Genomic DNA, 19488 nt, shown 5'->3' with positions numbered 1-19488 from the left:
AGAGATAAAATTGCTCAGAGTAGGATTTGAAACTCGATTGTTTATAAATTGTGTAGATTTGTGCCAAAACGAGGCACAGTTAAAAAAGAATTTCAATCAAATTGATTGAAGTCTATGAAAACTAACCAATTCATGTGGAGAGTGAGACTAGTAGCCACAGTATTACTATTGTCATTCTTTGTGCATCATATGCCCATCATTACAATCATATATCCTACTGTAGGCCTAGATCAAGGCAACAACACTTAACTAACGGAAAGACGGTATACTTTTAAAAGTCTCTTACACCAAGACAATGTGAGACTACAGTATATACATTAAAACTGGGACTGAAACATCATGATGACGTACAGTAACAGCAATGTCTGCATCGCCCTCCATGTACTGTATCTCTGCCACTGGAGGGCGATGCTAGAGGAAGGCTTTATGGACCTTGCAGGGTGTAGCTGAAGTGACCTTCTAAAAGATCAAGGCTGACACTGGACTTTTGGAAGCCCTCTCTGTTGGCAGCAGCCACTCGATGTTAGTGGTGGCTGTTTAACAGTCTGATGGCCTTGAGTTAGAAGCTGCTTTTCAGTCTCTCGGTCCCTGCTTTGGTGCACCTGTACTGACCTCGCCTTCTGGATGATAGCGTGGTGAACAGGCAGTGGCTCGGGTGGTTGTTGTCCTTTATGATCTTTATGGCCTTCCTGTGACATCGGGTGGTGTAGGTGTCCTGGAGGGCAGGTAGTTTGCCCCCAGTGATGCGTTGTGCAGACCTCACTACCCTCTGGAGAGCCTTACGGTTGTGGGCGGAGCAGTTGCCGTACCAGGCGGTGATACAGCCCGACAGGATGCTCTCGTTTGTGCATCTGTAGAAGTTTGCGAGTGCTTTTCTTCAGCCTCCTGAGGTTGAAGAGGCGCTGCTGCGCCTTCTTCACAACGCTGTCGGTGTGGGTGGACCAATTCAGTTTGTCCGTGATGTACGCTGAGGAACTTAACTTACTATCCTCTCCACTACTGTCCCGTCGATGTGGACAGGGGGGTGCTCCCTCTGCTGTTTCCTGAAGTCCACAATCATCTCCTTTGTTTTGTTGACGTTGAGTGTGAGGTTATTTTCCTGACACCACACTCCGAGGGCCCTCACCTCCTCCCTGTAGGCCGTCTCGTCGTTGTTGGTAATCAAGCCTACCACTGTAGTGTCGTCCGCAAACTTTGAGTCAAGTCTCATGTCCTAATATGTCCTCATGAGTCAAGTCTCATGTCCTAATATGTCCTCATAAGTCAAGTCTCATGTCCTAAACTTTGAGTTTCGAGTCCTAAACAAGTCATAATGTTCTCTTCACCAAATGTAATACCATTTCATATTTTTAGCAAGAGTAAGAGTTAGTATATTACATTTACGCAAATCATGAATGCTTTTAAAAATATATTTATTACTTTCCAAATCAACTTTATATTTCCATGGAAATACATGGGTAGCCATGAGGAAGGGCCACATCGGTAAAGGGTAAAAAAATTTGCGGGACAGAAAAAGGGCAGTTATTTGAAAATATATAGGTCCATTATAATTTCTACATAATTTCTAACTAGTTTTAGAAGTTCAAATGTGGCCTGGAGTCCCAAAATAATACACTGCTCAAAAAAATAAAGGGAACACTTAAACAACACAATGTAACTCCAAGTCAATCACACTTCTGTGATATCAAACTGTCCACTTAGGAAGCAACACTGGTTGACAATAAATTTCACATGCTGTTGTGCAAATGGAATAGACAAAAGGTGGAAATTATAGGCAATTAGTAATTTTGCACATTTGTGGCCTGCTGGAGGTCATTTTGCAGGGCTCTGGCAGTGCACCTCCTTGCACAAAGGCGGAGGTAGCGGTCCTGCTGCTGGGTTGTTGCCCTCCTACGGCCTCCTCCACGTCTCCTGATGTACTGGCCTGTCTCCTGGTAGCGCCTCCATGCTCTGGACACTACGCTGACAGACACAGCAAACCTTTTTGCCACAGCTCGCATTGATGTGCCATCCTGGATGAACTGCACTACCTGAGCCACTTGTGTGGGTTGTAGACTCCGTCTCATGCTACCACTAGAGTGAAAGCACCGCCAGCATTCAAAAGTGACCAAAACATCAGCCAGGAAGCATAGGAACTGAGAAGTGGTCTGTGGTCACCACCTGCAGAACCATTCCTTTTTTGGGGGTGTCTTACTAATTGCCTATAATTTCCACCTTTTGTCTATTCCATTTCCACAACAGCATGTGAAATTTATTGTCAATCAGTGTTGCTTCCTAAGTGGACAGTTTGATTTCACAGAAGTGTGATTGACTTGGAGTTACATTGTGTTGTTTAAGTGTTCCCTTTATTTTTTTGAGCAGTGTAATTCCCCCACCTCCAAAAATCCTCACTCAAATCTCCCATGGGCCAGACTGAATGGGTTTGCAGGCCTGTGGGCCATATTTGCTACAACTTGATTAGAGTCCACCTGTGGTAAATTCAATTGATTGGACATGATTTAGAAAGACACACAATTGTCTATATAAAGTCCCACCGTTGACAGTGCATGTCAGAGCAAATATCAAGCCATGAGGTCGAAGGAATTGTCCATAAAGCTCCGAGACAGGATTGTGTCGAGTCATAGATCTGGGGAAGGGTACCAAAACATTTCTGCAGCATTGAAGGTCCCCAAGAACACAGTGGCCTCCATCATCCTTAAATGGAAAAAGTTTGGAATCACAAAGACTCTTCCTAGAGCTGGCCACCTGGCCAAACTGAGCAACTGGGGGACAAGGGACTTGCTCAGGGAGGTTACCAAGAACCCGATGGTCACTCGGACAGAGCTCCAGAGTGCCTTTGTGGAGATGGCAGAACCTGCACCAATCAGGCCATTATGGTAGAGTGGCCAGACAAAAGCCACTCCTCAGTAAAAGGCACATAACAGCCTGCTTGGAGTTCATCAGTCCCGTGTGGCTCAGTTGGTAGAGCATGGCGCTTGCAACGCCAGGGTTGTGGGTTCAATTCCCACGGGGGACCAGGGTTCAATTCCCATGGGGGGACCAGGATGAATATGTATGAACTTTCCAATTTGTAAGTCGCACTGGATAAGAGCGTCTGCTAAATGACTTGAATGTAATTGTAAATGTAAAAGGCACCTAAAGGACTCTCAGACCATGAGAAACAAGATTCTCTGGTCTGATGAAACCAAGATTGAACTCTTTGGCCTGAATGCCAAGCATCACATCTGGAGGAAACCAGGCACCGCTCATCCCCTGGCCAATACCATCCCTACGGTGAAGCATGGTGGTTTTTCAGCGGCAGGGACTAGGAGACAAGTCAGGATCAAGGGGAAAGATGAACGGATTAAAGTACAAAGATATCCTTGATGAAAACCTGCTCCAGAGTGCTCAGGACCTCAGACTGGGGCAAAGGTTCACCTTTCAACAGGACAACGACCCTAAGCACACAGCCAAGACAATGCAGGAGTGGCTTCGGGACAAGTTTCTGAATGTCCTTGAGTGGCTCAGCCAGAGTCCGGACTTGAACTTGATCAAACATCTCTGGAGAGACCTGAAAACAGCTGTGCAGTAATGCTCCACATCCAACCTGACAGAGCTTTAGAGGATCTGCAGAGAAGAATGTGAGAAACTCCCCAAATACAGGTGTAGAGTCATACCCAAGAAGACTTGAAGCTGTAATCGCTGCCAAAGGTGCTTCAAGGCTGTAACTTAACAAAATGTGGAAAAAGTGAAGGTGTCTGAATACTTTTTGAATGCACTGCATCTCACTAACGAAAAAATGTAATGGGTTGTGCTTTATTTATTGATGACTTGTTATTAATATTTACATACAAATTAACTGTTAAAATGGTAATTATCTAATAATGGCCAAATTATTACTTTTCAGTTCATGTGATGTAAATACTAGCTGAAATACAACTGCCAAATAAAGTATTAACCACATAAGTAAATTTCCCATTAAATTAAAAGAAAAAAAAAGATCAAATATTTACTTCAAAAAGAAAACACTCCTGGGTGTAACCAATGATATCCTTATCAGCCACTGGAATTAAACAAGATTTACCATGCCTCTAAGAGTAGAGAGCCAGTGGGATCAGATAGTGGTGTGGGAAGAGACCAGGGAGGGAGCATCACCACCTCCTTCCTCTGGGTTGTATTATTGGCCAGAGGAGGTGATAGCCACATTCCAGAGAGAGGTCTAAGGCTAGGGCCAGAAACAGATGGCTGATAACGTTGGTTTGTTATCAATACTTTGATTAGGTGATAAGTATACATTGTCACAAATTACACACAAATGATATAATCTGGTCCCAAACTGGATTGGGGTCCCAAACTACAGTCATGGCCAAAAGTTTTAAGAATGGCACAAATATACATTTTCACAAAGTCTGCTGCCTCAGTTTGTATGATGGCAAATTGCATATACTCCAGAATGTTATGAAGAGTGATCAGATGAATTGCAATTAATTGCAAAGTCCGTCTTTACCATGCAAATGAACTGAATCCCCAAAAAACATTTCCACTGCATTTCAGCCCTGCCACAAAAGGACCAGCTGACATCATGTCAGTGATTCTCTCGTTAACACAGGTGTGAGTATTGACAAGAACAAGGCTGGAGATCACTCTGTCATGCTGATTGAGTTCGAATAACAGACTGGAAGCTTCAAAAGGAGGGTGGTGCTTGGAATCATTGTTCTTCCTCTGTCAACCATGGTTACCTGCAAGGAAACACGTGCCATCATCATTGCTTTGCACAAAAAGGGCTTCACAGGCAAGGATATTGCTGCCAGTAAGATTGCACCTAAATCAACCATCTATTGGATCATCAAGAACTTCAAGGAGATTGGTTCAATTGTTGTGAAGAAAGCTTCAAGGCGCCCAATAAAGTCCAGCAAGCGCCAGGACCATCTCCTAAATTTGATTCAGCTGCGGGATCGGGGCACCACCAGTACAGAGCTTGCTCAGGAGGCAGGTGTGAGTGCATCTGCACGCACAGTGAGGCAAAGACTTTTGGAGGATGGCCTGGTGTCAAGATGGGCAGCAAAGAAGCCACTTCTCTCCAAGAAAAACATCAGGGACAGACTGATCTTCTGCAAAAGGTACAGGGGTTGGACTGCTGAGGACTGGGGTAAAGTCATTTTCTCTGATGAATCCCCTTTCCGATTGTTTGGGGCATCCGGAAAAAAGCTTGCCCAGAGAAGACAAGGTGAGCACTACCATCAGTCCTGTGTCATGCCAACAGTAAAGCATCCTGAGACCATTCATGTGTGGGGTTGCTTCTCAGCCAAGGGTGTGGGCTCACTCATAATTTTGCCTTAGAACATCCATGAATAAAGAATCACATCCTCATCAACACATCCTCTGAGAGCAACTTCTCCCAACCATCCAGGAACAGTTTGGTGACAAACAATGCCTTTTCCAGCATGATGGAGCACCTTGCCATAAGGCAAAAGTGATAACTAAGTGGCTCGGGAAACAAAACATCGATATTTTGGGTCCATGGCCAGAAATCTTCCCAGACCTTTATTCCATTGAGAACTTGTGGTCAATCCTCAAGATGTGGGTGGACAAACAAAAACCCACAAATTCTGACAAACTCCAAGCATTGATTATGCAAGAATGGGCTGCCATCAGTCAGGATGTGGCCCAGAAGATAATTGACAGCATGAAAAAGATGGGTCAACGTTGCAAACATTGACTCTTTGCATCAACTTCATGTAATTGTCAATAAAAGCCTTTGACACTTATGAAATGCTTGTAATTATACTTCAGTTATTCAGTATTCCATAGTAACATCTGACAAAAATATCTAAAGACACTGAAGCAGCAAACTTTGTGGAAATTAATATTTGTGTCATTCTCAAAACTTTTGGCCATGACTAGATTTGACCAACTCTAATCTAATCTAATTTCATGCAATAGCCCTCAAGTAGAAACAAATAGAGCACGCGGAGAAAGCAGCGGTAGAGAGGTAACGTGTGGAATGCAAAGGAGTGACAAACGGTACACCAAATTGCGTGGGTTAAAATTGATTTTGGGTCAAGAGAAACGCCGGGAAAAGGAAAACTATACCAAAAAAAAGTATATGATTACCAACTCTAGTTAGAGGAGCAGCGTTTCCTAAACTCGGTCCTCGGGACCCAAAGGGGTGCACGTTTTTTTGGTTTTGCCCTAACACTACACAGCTGATACAAATGAACAAAGCTTGATGATTAATTGAATCATCTGTGTAGTGCTAGGGGGAAGAAAAGAAAAAAGGGCACCCCTGGGGGTCCTGAGAACTGAATTTGGGAAACCTTGGGTTAGATTGTCCGCATCAAGATTGTTTGGGGGTTCAATCCCTGGTCGAGTCATACCAAAGACTAAACATGGGACCTAATGCCTTTCTGCTCGGCACTCAGCATTAGAGGGGTAGTTTGTGATTTTGGCAATGAGGTGTACGTATCTGCGTGCAGTTTGATGGAAGTTGCTAACTAACATTTGCTCAATTGCTAACTAGCATTAGTACAATGACTGGGAAAGTCTACAGGAACAACTAGCAAACTCTCTCTAACTTCTTTCATACTGGACGCAGATACATAAAAACGGTATCCACAAGTTCATCTGACTCCTGGGGATGAAGATAAAATCTTATGTGTGTGAACTATCCCTTTAAGGAGATGGATTGGGGCTAAGGCCCTGCGACAGACTAGCATCCTGTCCAGCAGGTGTATTTGTACATCAAGCTGCATCATGCTGCAGAAACAGTAGGTAGGCTCCTGCGCCTATGGGCTGTTCTGGCTCAGACAAGGCTTACTTACTTAATAAGCTGGAAAGTGAGGATACAATGCATTTCATTTAACCTTTGTGTGTTTTCCTCCAACTATTCTTGTTTGCATGTCTTCATGAAAATTTGCCAACGAATATCTAAGGGACTTGAACAAATACATGAAAAATGAATTAAGCATCTATCTATAAGTTAGAACAACCTCATTTAAAGTTCTGACCTACATTTAAAAAAATCTAACTAGCCGGCAGTCGTTTCCGTTGTCCGTCAACCCCCATAGAAAAACAATATGGTAAATATGTATTTGGAGGGTAGACCATTTCAATCTGAACGCGACCCATGACAACTTTATGCAACAGGTGGAATGAAGCATCTAAGTTCTATAAGTGACTACCTGTTTGTCTTAGTCAAAATTGTAGGGCTATATATGTTTATGTAACCAGCCCCAGATCCTCACAACCATGCCTGTGTGTCTGACGTCTTCCCAAGAAAAACAGATTAATAACTTGCGATCCAAACATTCACGCTAACAAGGCTGTGTATAAGTATCATGTGTTTATACAACTGAAAAGCGGTTTGACCTGGGGCAGGTACCTCACTACGGGGTTAGAAGACATGCTTGAGTCAAGCCTGAAAAAAAGACAAACTGGCAATCCCCAATCCCACAGGTTTCTCCCGTAGACATAAATACATACACTACCGTTCAAAAGTTTGGGGTCACTTAGAAATGTCCTTGTTTTTGAAAGAAATGCACATTTTTTGTCCATTAAAATAACACCAAATTGATCAGAAATACAGTGTAGACATTGTTAATGTTGTAAATGACTATTTTAGCTGGAAACAGCTGATTTTTTAATGGAATATCTACATAGGCGTACAGAGGCCCATTATCAGTAACCTTCACTCCTGTGTTCCAATGGCACATTGTGTTAGCTAATCCAAGTTTATCATTTTAAAAGTGCTAATTGATCATTAAAAAACCCTTTTGCAATTATGTTAGCACAGCTGAAAACTGTTGTCTGCGTCAAGAAGCAATAAACCTGGCCTTCTTTAGACTAGTTGAGTATCTGGAGCGTCAGCATTTGCGGATTCGATTACAGGCTCAAAATGGCCAGAAACAAAGACCTTTCTTCTGAAACTCATCAGTCTCTTGTTGGTCAGAGAAATTAAGGCTATTTCATGCAAGAAATTGCCAAGAAACTGAAAATCTCATACAACGCTGTGTACTACTCCCTTCACAGGACAGTGCAAACTGGCACTCACCAGAATAGAAAGAGGAGTGTGAGGCCCCGGTGCACAACTGAGCAAGAGGACAAGTACATTAGAGTGTCTAGTTTGAGAAACAGACGCCTCACAAATCCTCAACTGGCAGCTTTATTAAATAATACCCGCAAAACACCAGTCTCAACATCAACAGTGAAGAGGCGACTCCGGGATGCTGGCCTTCTAGGCAGTTTCCCTGTCCAGTGTCTGTGTTCTTTTGTCCATCTTAATCTTTTATTTTTATTGGCCAGTCTGAGATATGTATTTCTCTTTGCAACTCTGCCTAGAAGGTCAATTAACCTTTTAAAATTATAAACTTGGATTAGCTAACACAACGTGCCATTGAAACACAGGAGTGATGGTTGCTGATAATGGGCCTCTGTACGCCTATGTAGATATTCCATTTTTAAAAAAATCGATCAACTGTTTCCAGCTACAATAGTCATTTACAACATTAACAATGTCTACACTGTATTTCTGATCAATTTGATGTTATTTTAATTGTGACGACTTCCGGCCGAAGTCGGTTCCTCTCCTTGTTCGGGTGCCGTTCGGCGGTTGACGTCACCAGTCTTCTAGCCATCGCCGATCCACCTTTCATTTTACATTTTGTTTTCCCACACACCTGGTTTTTCATTTCCCTCATTAGTTGTCGTGTATTTAACCCTCTGTTCCCCCCATGTCTGTATGTGTAATTGTTTATTGTCAGGTTGGCACGCTTCCGCCGGGTTCTGTTTTATTACCCGTGTTTTGTGGCAGCCGGTACTTTGTACATGGTTGTGGTACTTTGTGCTGCCTCACTTGTTCTTTGGGCATTTGTTTATGTGACGCGGTTGCGTTCTGTTATAATGATTGCCTCAGTAAAGTGCTTTGTCCACTCATCTCTGCTCTCCTGCGCCTGACTTCTATGCACCAGCTACACCCACCGTTGACATTGATGGACAAAGAATTAGCTTTTCATTCAAAAACCAGGACATTTCTAAGTGACCCCAAACTTTTGAACGGTAGTGTACATCGATTCACTTTCTAAAAACCTGTTTTCGCTTTGTCATTATGAGGTATTGTGTGTAGATAACAAAATGTGGGAAAAGTAATGTGGTCTGAATACTTTGAGTGCACTGTATCTCCTCTGAATTTCACTAGCATACTTTCAAAACACGGGAGTCTGCTCTGAAGGTCTGGTTGTCATTATACTCTCTCTCTCTCTCTCACTCTTATCAGATACTTACGAATCTAGGCCTCATACCCCATTTCTGCCATTTCTGACTACTACTTACCCATTGCTCTTGCTGTCCCTCTTTTGCCATAGTACAAGTGTGTGTGTGTGTGTGAGGCACTTCAAGGAATCAGGGATTATCTATTCAGCACATTAATCATATGATAAATGGGGCACACCATTTCAAGAAGTAGATATATGAATATCTGCAGTGGCTGGTACTGAAATTGTTTGAGAGAGTAAAGGGAGCCAAGGTGGATGCTGTCCTTCAGCTGTGTAAGCAGCTACAAGCCACATGACATGGAAACTGCACCAGTGGAACTCCAGGTCACGATTTCCTGCTTTCATGGCACCAAGAGACATGGGAAATGGGGGAACACAAGTGATATGAGGTTCATGACACAGGAAATGCATCCTCTTAGAATAACCTCCTCTTTTCCAGAGACTCTTCAACAACTTTCCCCTCCAGGCAAGAATGATAGACCATGGATAGCGCTGGTCCAGGGCTTTAGTGCTTGTAGGATGCGCACTAACGCCGTTAGACAAGAGCTAGACCACAGACAACAAACAAAAGACGGCATAATGTCATTACAGCTGTAGCACAAATGAAAGCACAAAAAGACACCATTTCCAAGAGACTAGCCCAGCTGCAAAACTAAATTTTGAATGACATGACAAGCCATTGCAAATGAGCTAAAGTTGAACGAGAGTCAGACACATCATTAACTATTTGGTTCTGTACGAGCACTGCTACCAAATGAGATTGATTGATTATATTATATCATTATGTATATTAATCATACAGCCAACATTCAAGACAACTTCTTACTGCAGGGTCAGTCAGAGGAGTGAAATATCGGGTGCAGCCCAGCTGTGCACCCTTGGGCAGGACACTCCATCTGAATTCCTTCAGTTCTCTTGGTTCTAAGCCAGCTGTGCAAATGGCTAATGTGTCAAAACAGTAAGTGATCTGAATAAAATACAACTGGGAGCCTGTATCAGCAATGCAAGAAAACCGTGTCGCCGTGTAACTCATCCTCACCAAAAACAATACGTAGTACTAATGCTTTTAAGGTGCTATAGGCCCCAACCGAGGTTAGGAAGGACAAAACATCAACCCAACACAGTCTTTGCTGTGCTTCTACCTCACAGGACAGATATTGAATTAGGGCACTTAGGGAGAAATCATGGAAACAAATGTGTGTCAAGTATCCAGGGGAGGAGAATTGGGAAAGAGTAAAACTATTATGGGCTACTGCTGCTGCGCATGGTTCTCGCCCACTCCCAAGGGGTCTTTGACATTTCCGCTTGTTCTGTTTGGGCTTAGATAACAGAGAGTACAGTATGCTATCAGCTATTTGGCTTCAGTTATGCTAAACATACACCAGTCCAAACATTGGCATATGTTATGTTCTATTTTCCTTGATCTACTGTTGTTTCCTAAATACTCATAGTATCACTAAATGGATGAAAAGATGGAACTGAATAACACAATGAAAATGACTAAACTATTACTACCAATTTCAAAGGGGGTGACACTCTAGACCCAAACTGTCCTACACCTATATCCATCCTGCCCTGCCTTTCTAAAGTCTTCGAAAGCCAAGTTAATAAACAGATCACTGACCATTTCGAATCCCACCGTACCTTCTCCGCTGTGCAATCCAGTTTCCGAGCTGGTCACAGGTGCACCTCAGCCACGCTCAAGGTACTAAACGATGTCATAACAGCCATCGATAAAAGACAGAACTGTGCAGCCGCCTTCATCGACCTGGCCAAGGCTTTCGACTCTGTCAATCACCACATTCTTATCGGCAGACTCAACAGCCTTGGTTTCTCAAATGACTGCCTCACCTGGTTCAACAACTACTTCTCAGACAGAGTTCAGTGTGTCAAATCGGAGGGCCTGTTGTCCGAATCTCTGCCAGTCTCTATGGGGGTGCCACAGGGTTCAATTCTCGGGCCGACAATTTTCTCTGTATATATCAATGATGTTGCTCTTGCTGCGGGTGATTCCCTAATCCACCTCTACGCAGACGACCCCATTCTGTATACATCTGGCCCTTCTTTGGACACTGTGTTAACTAACCTCCAAACGAGCTTCAATGCCATACAACACTCCTTCTGTGGCCTCCAACTGCTCTTAAACGCTAGTAAAACCAAATGCATTCTTTTCAACCGTTCGCTGCCCGCACCCTCCCGCATGACTAGCATCACTACTCTGGACGGTTCTGACTTAGAATATGTGGACAACTACCAAATACCTAGGTGTCTGGTTAGACTGTAAACTCTGCTTCCAGACTCACATTAAACATCTCCAATCCCAAATTAAATCTAGAATCGGCTTCCTATTTCGCAACAAAGCATCCTTCACTCATGCTGCCAAACATACCCTCGTAAAACTGACCATCCTACAAATCCTCAACTTCGGCGATGTCATTTACAAAATAGCCTCCAACACTCTACTCAACAAACTGGATGCAGTCTATCACAGTGCCATCCGTTTTATCACCAAAGCCCCTTATACCACCCACCACTGCGACCTGTATGCACTAGTCGGCTGGCCCTCGCTACATATTCGTCGCCAGACCCACTGGCTCCAGGTCATCTATAAGTCTATGCGAGGTAAAGCTCCGCCTTATCTCAGCTCACTGGTCACCATAACAACACCCACCCATAGCACACGTTCCAGCAGGTATATCTCACTGGTCATCCCCAAAGCCAACACCTTCTTTGGCCGCCTTTCCTTCCAGTTCTCTGCTGCAAATAACTGGAACTAATAGCAAAAATCGCTGAAGCTGGAGACTAATATTTCCCTCACTAACTTTAAATATCAGCTATCTGAGCAGCTAACCGATCGCTGCAGCTGTACATAGCCCATCTGTAAATAGCCCACCCAATCTACCTACCTCATCCCCATATTGTTTTCATTTACTTTTCTGCTCTTTTGCACCCCAGTATTTCTACTTGCACATCATCATCTGCTCATCTATCACTCCTTTGCTAATTTGCCAAACTGTAGTTACTTCGCTACTATGGCCTATTTATTGCCTTACCTCCTCACGCCATTTGCACACACTGTATATAGACTTTCTTTTTTTCTATTGTGTTATTGACTGTACGCTTGTTTATTCCATGTGTAACTCTGTGTTGTTGTTTGTGTCGCACTGCTTTGCTTTATCTTGGCCAGGTCGCAGTTGTAAATGAGAACTTGTTCTCAACTAGCTTACCTGGTTAAATAAAGGTGAAATAAAAATAAATAAAATAACAAATAAATGACATCAGCTTAAATGGCCTAGTCTTTGTCTTGCACATTTGTCTTGCACTGGGGAGGCTGCAAGACAAATGGCTCCGTCTCTAAGCATTCTCAGACTTTGGTCCCTAAAACAAGAGTGTCAATTCCTTTTAGCCTAAAAGACACAGCTGTGGAAACTTGCTTGCAATGGCTGCGATGTTTGATGGTCCTACTGAAGGGGAGATGGCCCAAGCATGTCCAAGTTGGCTGACCACTCCCAAAACAATGTACATACCATCGACCAAACCATTTTTTTTTTTGCACATTTACATTTTAGTCAACACTCATATCCAGAGCGACTTACAGGAGCAATTATACTCAAGGGCACTTCAGCCGATTTTTCACCTAGTCGGCTCAGAGATTCAAACCAGTGAGATTCAAACCAGTGATCTTTCGGTTACTGGCCCAATGCTCTTAAACCGCTAGGCTACCAGCCACATGCGCACACACGCGTGATAACATGCACACACACAGCGAGGCCGTGTGGTCCTCACCTGTAACCCCAGTGGTGGCAGCTGTTCCACACCCTTCCACCCCCCTCCTCTTTTACTGACCATTGCCTGCCCTGATAGAGAACAGGATGCCACCCTCTCCACCACCTGTTTCACTAGAACACATGCTGTTGTGTCCATTTCAAATACCAGCCCCAAACACACCAGGCATCAGTTTAGGTGATGACATTCATTATCTTTTGAATAATTTATTCTTAAGACGCCTCTCAGACCGGACTTATAAAATATGAGATATCTATCTCAAACAAATAGAAGATTTTAAAAGCAGTTTGGAGTTAAAAGGGCCAGTGGATAAAATGGCTGGTTGCGTACAGTATCTGTGCAGTTTGAGCATGACCGTTTTATCAGTCATTTGACTGGATGAGCAGATAATGTAAGAAGAGTTTAGGGAAAATGGAGCCTGAAGGTCAGAGAAATTCAATTCAAGGCAGAATTCTGAAAATAGTCTCTCCTTAACACAACTGATTTATTTATTGTGAAACCATCAGGGCACATATAAATAACTGTTCCACTGCTCCCTGAACAGATGATACTCATTGAAAGGGCTACCTTGGTTTTATGCACCTGCTACACAGTGAACTCAATTGACATGAGAAGCTAATGCAGTCATGCGCTCAAAGGCTGTTAATGAAACAAGGTTGGTGTAACTGCACAGAGACTGAGAGGGGAAGGCAGACACTAGGTCTGCATACAGAAAATAGTCTTAAGAAAAGAGCCTGATCCATCAAGCAAAACCTAACAGGAAAATGCACCAGAGTGCCAAACTTAAATGCCACTATGCCATAGAAAGCCTGATCAAACACACTTCCGGAGAACCATTAAAACCCCAACTAACTTGAACCAAACATATCACTCAAGCCTTGTTGTTTAGAAAAAGTATTGATTCAGCAATATCAAGTCCCATAGAATACCCACAGTGTAACTAAATTGCAGGTCTTAGAGTTATTAAAAATCCTTTAAATCCTATGCCACCTTTAACCGTGCATGTGTTCCTTTGATTTTCACAATGGATATTTCACAACTTCAGTTCCCACTGTGGCTGACATAACTTTTGTTAGGTAGGATAGATAGGCCTACCAGGTAAGCTAACATGCCACCACTGGAACTAGGAAGTTATTGACTTCATTCATTGGACTGGTTGCTTGAATTTGGCTCAGCAGAATCCCTTTGTTTAACTTACTCATCTCCCTCATTGCTCGCATTTTAAATGTTGTTTGAGTCCTTCTGTGACTACGACATTGAGGACTCGACTCTACCAGGTCGCATTAGTGCTGCAACGCTGGACTGGTTGTATGCTGAAGAGTCCTCTGCATCACGACAAGAAGGCCGCATGTAGCATCAACCGCAAAGATGTACAGTCCACCAAATAAAAACTATATTGGAGACACAAACAACATGTTGATGAGATACATGTAAAGTATTTGGTCATTAGCACATACTAAAGAAAACCTTGTAGGTGATGCTTCATGTCTTTGAAGTTATGTTTTGAGGAGGAGCCGAACACTTGCGTATTGCTAGTTACTGTATCATCATCGCGTCAAGCAATGACAGATTTTAGCTGCCAATGTAACATTAGCCAACAGCGGCCATTTCAACTACCGATACACTTCACCTAAAAGGAGTAATGTTGTCTATATCAATAACCTAAAATCATCTATCATTACCAACTACGCACCACGTAAAACAAGGACCATAAAATAGTGGATTTGTTGTTATTGTGCACGACCTAACACTCACATCCTGTTAATGCCACAGCTAGCCTGTCTTTTGAACTGTACAGAATAAACAAACCAGCTAATCATTGCCCTAGCAGCATCACCACGGGCTCCCTTCCGCGCAGCGCCACAGATCCGCACGACCACGCCTGTTTGCGTCCATTCTACTGTACCGTTATTCCACCCATAATAGAAGTCACAGAACAACATGGAAATTGATATCAGACACTATACAAATGAAATATTATCCAAATTGCGCATAATGTATAAGATAGGCCTTTAAATAAAGCTATTTCTGATATGAGCAGTAGGCCTACAACATCAACATGTCTAATGATTTTAATAGCATAGGGCTATAAAAAAACAAAGACCGACAAAAACATAATTTCAATCGTATGTCTATATACGTGATTCACGATTTGATATTTTCTTAATTTCACAATTTCCCATCACCTCACAGTAAATGTAGGTAACCTATTTGCTTTGTAGCCAACCCGTGGAACGGAGTGTCTAACCTCGGCCCTAATTACATTATAACTGGCAATGTGATGAGATAAACTCGTCTGTTTGAAACAACACATTTATTTGACTTACCAATCAAATAATAAGGAACGAACTTCACCGCCTGGAGAGTCCGCAACCGGCAAACGAGAGGCTGGGCAATAAGAGCTGGGAATCCGCACTGCCGCCCACAGTCCACCAAAAACTGTAACGCTGCACTGAATTTCGAAGGGGCGGGGATTATAGAGACTGAAGTAAGCCTATCAGAGGCTACACTAAATACAACAATTGGAATATTTGTTATAGATTATATTAAAAACATAAATTAAATGTGACATAGTCTAGCCTACATCAACATACAGTCGAAGTTGGAAGTTTACATACACTTAGGTTGCAGTCATTTAAAACTTGTTTTTCAACCACTCCACAAATGTGTTGTTAACAAACTATAGTTTTGGCAAATCGGTTAGGACATCTACTTTGTGCATGACATAGGTAATTTTTCAAACAATTGTTTACAGACAGATTATTTCACTTATAATTCACTGTATCATAATTCCAGTGGGTCAGAATTTTAACTACACTAAATTAACTGTGCCTTTAAACAGCTTGGAAAATTCCAGAAAATGATGTCATGGATTTAGAAGCTTCATAGGCTAATTGACATAATTTGAGTCAATCGGAGATGTAGCTATGGATGTATTTCAAGGTCTACCTTCAAACTCACTGCCTCTTTGCTTGATATCATGGGGAAATCAAAAGAAATCAGCCAAGACCTCAGACAAAACATTTGTAGACCTCCAAGTTTGGTTCATCCTTGGGAGCAATTTCCAAATGCCTGAAGGTACCACGTTCATCTATACAAACAATAGTTTGCAAGTATAAACACCATGGGACCACGCAGCTGTCATACCTCTCAGGAAGGAGACACGTTCTGTCTCCTAGAGATGAACGTACTTTGGTGCGAAAATTGCAAATCGATCCCAGAACAACAGCAAAGGACCTTGTGAAGATGCTGGAGGAAACAGGTACTAAAGTATCTATATTCACAGTAAAACGAGTCCTATATCGACATAACCTGAAAGGCTGCTCTGCAAGGAAGAAGCCACTGCTCCAAAACCGCCATAAAAAAGACAGACTACGGTTTGCAACTGCACATGGGGACAAAGATTGTGCTTTTTGGAGAAATGTCCTCTGGTCTGATGAAACAAAAATAGAACTGTTTGGCCATAATGACCATCGTTATGTTTGGAGGAAAAAGGGGGAGGCTTGCAAGCTGAAGAACAGCATCCCAACTGTGAAGCACAGGGGTGGCAGCATCATGTTGAGGGGGTGCTTTGCTGCAGGAGGGACTGGTGCACTTCACAAAATAGATGGCATCATGAGGAAAGAAAATTATGTGGATATAATGAAGCAACATCTCAAGACATCAGTCAGGAAGTTAAAGCTTGGTCGCAAATGGGTCTTCCAAATGGACAATGACCCCAAGCATACTTTCAAAGTTGTGGTGAAATGGCTTAATTAAGGACAACAAAGTCAAGGTATTGGAGTGGCGATCACAAAGACGTGAACTCAATCTCAATTTTCTACACTACAATTGTACATGTGAAAAGTTTACCTGAAATATTCTAATTTCAGTCATTGCTTGTAGATGGACAGGGTATGTCATGATTCTGACAGGCCCTCATTTTGTTCATCCATTGTGAATACTTATCAATAGTGCGTTGCAGCCATATACAGGAGGTCATAATAGATCTTCAGAAGGAACTCTGATCTACAGTCCCTTCAGAAAGTATTCATACCCCTTAACTTATGTTTTTGTGTTACAGCCTGAAATCAAAATTGATTAAATCCGATTTTTTTTCTCTCACCCATCTATACACAATATCCCATATTCACAAAGTGAAAACATGTTTTTGGACATTTTAGTACATTTCTTGAAAATGAAATACAGAAATATCTCATATACATACAGTAGGTATTCACACCCCCGAGTCAATAGTTTGTAGAATCACCTTCGGTGGCGATTACAGCTGAGCTTTGCACACCTAGATTGTGCAATATTTGCCCATTGTTCTATTGAAAATTCTTCAAGCTCTGTCAAGTTTATTGTTGTTCATTTTTAGACAGCCATTTTCAAGTCGATTTAAGACAAAACTATAACTAGGTCACTCAGGAACATTCAATGTCAATTGGTAAGCAACTCCAGTGTAGATTTGGACCTGTGTTTTAGGTTATTGTCCTGCTGAAAGATGATTTCACCTGCTAGTGTCTGTTGGAAAGCAGACTGAGCCAGGTTTTCCTCTAGGATTTTGCCTGTGTTTATAGCTGTATTCAGTCTCTTTTTATCCTAAAAAACTCTCTAGTCCTTGCCAATGACCAGCATACCCGTAACATGAAGCAGCTACCACCATGCATGAAAATATGAAGAATCACCATTGGCCTTATGGTGAAATCCCTGAGCAGTTTCTTTCCTCTCCGGCAACTGAGTTAGGATGGACGCCTGTACACCATCCAAAGTATAATTCATAACTTGCTCAAAGGGATATTCAGCATCTGCTTTTTCTATTATTACACATTTTGTGTCTTTCTTTGTGAGGCATTGAAAATTGAGGGACCTTACAATTATCTGTATGTGTGGGGTACAGAGATGGGGTAGTCATTGAACATGGAATGAGTCCATGCAACTTATTATGCAATGTGTTAAGCACATTTTTACTACTGAACTTATTTAGGCTTGCCATAACAAAGGGGTTGAATACTTATTGACTCAAGACATTTCAAGTATTCATTTTTTTAAATTAATTTCTAAAATATATAAATTCCATTTTGACATTATGGAGTATTGTGTGTAGATCAGTGACACAAAATCTAAAATTAAAACATTTTAAATTCAGGCTGTAACACAACAAAATGTGGAAAACGTAAAGGGGTGTGATTACTTTCTGAAGGCACTGTACTTTAGGGTGAAGATGGGCATCAATAGAAAATGGGAACTGGGAACTGAACCAGCAGCTGGAGGGCTGCTGATCTCTTAATCCCAGGTACAAACCACCAACTTTGTGCCCTTGAGCAAGGCACTTCACACCAAAATTGCTCTCCATCCAGGGGCGCTGACCCTGGGCCTCTCAACATGTGTGTGTCTGGGGGTATTGGGGAAAAGGTATACATTAATCTTCTAACCAAATGTACAATAAAATACTTATTCCTCTAATCTATTATTCTACACAAGTGTACTGAAACCTGATATAGATCCATCACCTGATGCAGATCCATCATTCTATCTAAATGCAGAAAACTGGTGTGGGCTTCATCATGAGGACTATGAAAAGCGATTAGATAGCTCACAAAAGCTGACCATTTCTTTCTCTAGTTTCAACGTGCTCTTTTTTTCATAAATTGGGTTCTGGCAAAGTATATTCAATTTGCTAAATGTTGTAAATATAGTCTGTTAATTTTAACACTCCAGTACATCAGTCACAATCTATAGCCCCAAAAGCCACAGTAGTCACATTTTAATTAGTTTTTCAGACAAACATTCTAAAGTCAAACAACCTTAAACTTTGGATAGTGCCGGCATAAGCGACATCAAATCACATCAATTTATATAGCCCTTCTTACATCAGCTGATATCTCAAAGTGCTGTACAGAAACCCAGCCTAAAACCCCAAACAGCAAGCAATGCAGGTGTAGAAGCACGGTGGCTGGGAAAAACTCCCTAGAAAGTCCAAAACCTAGGAAGAAACCTAGAGATGAACCAGGCTGTGCCGGGTGGAGAACAGAACATGGCCAAGATGTTCAAATGTTCATAAATGACCAGCATGGTCAAATAATAATAATCACAGTAGTTGTCGAGGGTGCAACAGGTCAGCACCTCAGGAGTAAATGTCAGTTGGCTTTTCATAGCCGATCATTGAAAGTATCTCTACCGCTCCTGCTGTCTCTAGAGAGTTGAAAACAGCAGGTCTGGGACAGGTAGCACGTCCGGTGAACAGGTCAGGGTTCCATAGCCGCAGGCAGAACAGTTGAAACTGGAGCAGCAGCACGGCCAGGTGGACTGGGGACACCAAGGCGTCATCGTGCCAGGTGGTCCTAGGGCTCAGGTCCCCCGAGATAGAGAAAGAAAGAGAGAATTAGAGAGAGCATACTTAAATTCACACAGGACACTGGAGAAATACTCCAGATATAACAGATTGACCCTAGCCCCCCGACACAAACTA

General features: G+C 42.4%; 1 protein-coding gene across 3 annotated transcripts in view; it reads right to left on the bottom strand.

Annotated features, from left to right (window-relative positions):
• LOC129839348 (spectrin beta chain, non-erythrocytic 1) overlaps positions 1 to 15485 on the bottom strand; it is a 118511-nt gene extending 103026 nt beyond the window's left edge. The window contains exon 1 of one of the 3 annotated variants that reach the window (XM_055906724.1): positions 15362 to 15485. The gene's annotated coding sequence lies outside the window, so the exon portion shown is untranslated. The remainder of the gene's footprint in view (positions 1 to 15361) is intronic. The other 2 variants (XM_055906725.1, XM_055906722.1) reach the window with 2 other exon arrangements.
• Positions 15486 to 19488: the final 4003 nt, after the last annotated feature.

This window comes from Salvelinus fontinalis, chromosome 40 (assembly GCF_029448725.1).
Source record: "Salvelinus fontinalis isolate EN_2023a chromosome 40, ASM2944872v1, whole genome shotgun sequence".
Lineage (NCBI taxonomy): Eukaryota > Metazoa > Chordata > Actinopteri > Salmoniformes > Salmonidae > Salvelinus > Salvelinus fontinalis.
Note: the sequence above shows the minus strand (reverse complement) of the source record. Positions and strands in the feature narration are given on the sequence as shown.